Genomic DNA, 4,171 nt, shown 5'->3' with positions numbered 1-4,171 from the left:
TTACTCAGATCTACAGTTTTTTACTTACATTTACTCAGTTTATAGAGTGTACTGTAATTGATTTCACTGCTTTAAAATTGAATCAGTATTTTTGAGTGTAAAAATGTTTCACCCAAAAAAATTTGTAAATCATATAAAACTTTTAAGAGTGTAGATAGTAATTGTTTAATTCCCAGCATCTGATACAATGTACTGATTGTGTACACGCAGAAATCTGCCTTTTCAACAGAGAATAAAGAAGAGAGACGTCAAATAAATAGTTAAAAATGAAAGAGAAGAAACAGTGTCTTCCAGCGCACAGAACTAGTGTGACTGAGTTTTAAAACAGAGTATTGGAAACTAAATGCTGTATTATATTTCTACAAACATTTTCACCTTCGTATTTTGTGATCTGGTGAAATAAAGATGAAGATCTCTCTTCCTCTGTCTGTTTTATTTGCTGATGAAGATGATGTGACTTTACAGAATAAAGTCTCTTATTTTCTTCATTCTCTCTCTCTCTCTCTCTCTCTCTCTCTCTCTCTCTCTCTCTCTCTCTCTCTCTCTCTCTCTCTCTCTCTCTCTCTCTCTCTCTCTCTCTCTCTCTCTCTCTCTCTCTCTCTCTCTCTCTCTCTCTCTCTCTCTCTCTCTCTCTGCTAATGTAGGTTAAGCTGCTGTGATATGACAGATGAAGGTTGTTCTGATGTGACTTCAGCTCTGAAATCAAACCCGTCACACCTGAGAGAGCTGGACCTGAGCGGGAATAAACTAGGAGACTCTGGAGTGAAAAACCTCAGTGATCTACTGATGAACCCACAATTCAAGCTGGAGAAACTACAGTTAGTGTCATTATACTGTACAGCAATTACAGTGTGACTGAAGTTTATTTATTTGAAGACAGCAGGGCTTATGTTTCATTGGTTATAGCAGTGCACTTTCTGGGTTTATTAAACTAAAACACTTTATACTCAATATCTGACAGTGAGTCTGAGTTCACATTATATCTGTGTAAAATTCTTCACATTCATGATTTGTTTGTAAGATAATCTCTCTTCCTCTGTTTGTGTCTCTCTAGTTTATATGACTGTGGCATTACAGATGTTTCTTCTTTAACTCAGTCTTTGACTAACTCAAAAGCACTGCAGTTTTTAAAAGAGCTTGATCTGAGTTTCAATAAGATAGGAGACTCAAAGCAGCGGCTCAGAGACGAGCTACGAGACTCAAACTGTGTCCTGAGGTGAGGAAACATCACTGAGATATTAAAGAGATCTTCATTTACCTCTGATATGTGAACAAACCTTTCAAACATTAGTGAAAGGAAATTATCATTAAGATTTGTTGCAACAAAGGGTTTGTGTGAGAAAAAAATGTGAAGTTATTGAAATGTTGAACACAAAGGAGGAAAGAGAAGAAAAGCTCACTGTCACAGCTTTATACATCAACACCTGCTTTATGAACTGTGTCAGTAGAAGTGAATCATTTCAGTGTGAAAACAGACTTGGTCAGATTGTAGGAAACGCTGCACTCCTGCTAAAATCAGTGCAGTTCCAGCTTCAGCTCACAGCGTCCAGCTCACATGAGCAATGTCTCTGTCTCTAGTGTGTTTTACTGTGACAAGCAACACGTCACACTACTCTACACTTACTTTACTCTCAGTTATTTACTAAGAGCCTACAAACATGTTTAAACTAGAGGACAAACGGCTTTAACTAAAGGTTTGTGTTTAACTCAAAATAACATTAGTATTTGCTCCCTGTGGTTTATTCCATACGCCGTACACTCATTAGTTTCTCCTTTACAGAGACTCAATAGGAGTCGCACCGACACACACAAACACACACACACACACATATGAACATGATTCAGGTTTAAATCTATTATATTTAAAAACACAAATATCTCTATCCAAGATCATGTAAAGTCAGTAATTAATCTGATTACAGGAATTCAATTTAACTTATTTTTACTCAAAAACAGTAATTGAAATATAATAATTTGCACTTTGTTCCACTGAACACTGATTGTTTTCTCTTCTGTTCCACTTTACAGAGTAGATGAAGATTGATGACCAAACGTCAGTGGATTTACATCAAGGTTTAAATCTGTGAAACGGAGATGAGAGGAGCAGAAACCATCAGGCGATCCACAGAAGAGTCTCACTGCTGTCTATGAGGAGAAATACATGTGTAAATGTGTTTCATACAGGTGGAAGAGACTCAGACTTCACTATTAAATAAAGCAGCGTGTGTGTTAGCATGCGTATTAGAAACATGTGATATTGAATGATTAATGTTGGTTTATTATTCAGCCAAATGATGGTTTAGTTGTAATTAAAGGTGGAACAGAGGAAGAAGCTCAGATGAGTGTCAGCAGAAATCTTCACTATCAGGCCTGCAAATATAATAATGTTTAGACTAAACTCATCCATAATGATTCAAATATTTCTGATTACATGTAACTTTTAAACATTTACATTATCTCTCTAACATGTTATACACAGAATATCTTAATTGTTATTGTTTTATTGTATATGAAGTTAGTTATATGTGTGTGTGTGTGTGTGTGTGTGTGTGTGTGTGTGTGTGTGTGTGTGTGAGTTGGTTTATGTGATTTATGAGGACACAAATTTGTATAATGACATGTGTATTACACTGGTATTACAACTTATGGGTGGTTTATGAGGACATTTCAAAAGTCCTCATAAATCAAATGGCTTAAAAAACATAAAAAACAATGTTTTATTAAAAAATTAAAAATGCTGCATGTCTCCTGTGATGGGTAGGTTTAGGGATAGGGGCAGTGTAGGGGGATAGAATATATAGTTTTTACGGTATAAAAACCATTACGCCTATGGAGAGTCCTCATAATGCTGTTGCACCAACATGTGTGTGTGTGTGTGTGTGTGTGTGTGTGTGTGTGTGTGTGTGTGTGTGTGTGTGTGTGTGTGTGTGTGTGTGTGTGTGCGTGCAGGATCGGTGACCCAGATATCAATAATTACTACGATCAATGGTGTTAATTATTCATATATGGTAAGGTTTAGTCCATTCCCTATTTGGGATAATTTAATTTATGTATGCGATTATACTGTATATTCATTATCTAATGAATAATATTCCCCATTTGAGTTAATAATTCCCCCAAACAAGTCATTGTTGCTACAAGTGTTATGAACAGAGAAGCGTGTAGCAGCGCAGCAGCAGAACGGCTAAATTGAGCTCGAGGTTTTAGAAAAAAAACAGTGGTGGGTAGAAAATGACTCATGACGAAATCTGGTGGGGACGCCTATGTGTGAACCTAAAGTGGCCCACACATGACAGAGCAAATATGGCCCGATTACATTGCTGTGGCGAGCAGGACGAGGTCGAGGGCCGTGAGAGGACGGCGTGAGGCCGGTGGCGTGATTGATAATGAGTGACTCCAGCGCGACACACAGTATCTCTCGCATCTCTCATGGAGGAGCGGAAGCATAAAAGGAGGAGAGACAGTGGAGATTGAGAGAGGAACAGGCCTGAACTTGTGTTATGTTCTGTTTCTGTCGTCCGCGAGCGGCTGCTGGCTTATACTTTCGTTTTTGTAGATGTTTTATTTTGTTATTAAAAGTGTTGAATGTTCGCCGGTTCCCGCCTCCTCCTTCCCAGAACAACGAACTTCGTTACAATTGCAAAATAATTTGGACAACATTTGGCAAATGAATGGCACAGTCAGCACTGGATAACCAGGGTGTAAGCCTTATGGCACAGTAAGCAACGTGTGTGTGTGTGTGTGTGTGTGTGTGTGTACTGTAGGGATGGGAAAATGAAGCCTCATGAAGCACTGAGGCTTTCCCCTGAATGTTTCGGGAAAAGATTCGAAGCATCAAGAGTGTCGAGACTTCCGGTAATGGCGGAGCAGCGCTCAGTCGCTCCACAGAGCCGCTCGCTTAATAACAGTCTTCTGGCCTCCCAACTTTGCTTTTAACGACGGTGGAACTACTTTATTGTTGTCGGTAACGTTTTTACACCATATTATGTCCGAACAAAATCAGAATAGGAAACAGAAATGTAAAGGCAGAGCTCAAGCACTGAAACTAATGGACCACAACTACGTTGCTAGCCAAAAAGAAAAATCGCTCCATGATTATCCTCTTTGCCTTCCTCACAGCGAGGGATGACGTCTGGAAAAATGCACGAAACCACACTTTCCTGAGGGAGAA

The 4,171-nt window shown here is 38.8% G+C and overlaps 1 long non-coding RNA gene across 1 annotated transcript; it reads left to right on the top strand.

The window, feature by feature from the left end:
* The first annotated feature begins 1,057 nt into the window (after positions 1-1,057).
* LOC130100673 (uncharacterized) lies at positions 1,058-2,337 on the top strand. Its single transcript, XR_008808908.1, has 2 exons — positions 1,058-1,216; positions 2,029-2,337. It is a non-coding gene; the product is annotated as an uncharacterized LOC130100673 (long non-coding RNA).
* Positions 2,338-4,171: the final 1,834 nt, after the last annotated feature.

The sequence above is a fragment of the Rhinichthys klamathensis genome, unplaced genomic scaffold (assembly GCF_029890125.1).
Source record: "Rhinichthys klamathensis goyatoka isolate OS25496 unplaced genomic scaffold, OSU_Roscu_1.1 h1tg000011l_1, whole genome shotgun sequence".
NCBI lineage: Eukaryota > Metazoa > Chordata > Actinopteri > Cypriniformes > Leuciscidae > Rhinichthys > Rhinichthys klamathensis.
The sequence above is the reverse complement of the archived record's forward strand: the minus strand, read 5'-3'. Positions and strand labels throughout refer to the sequence as shown.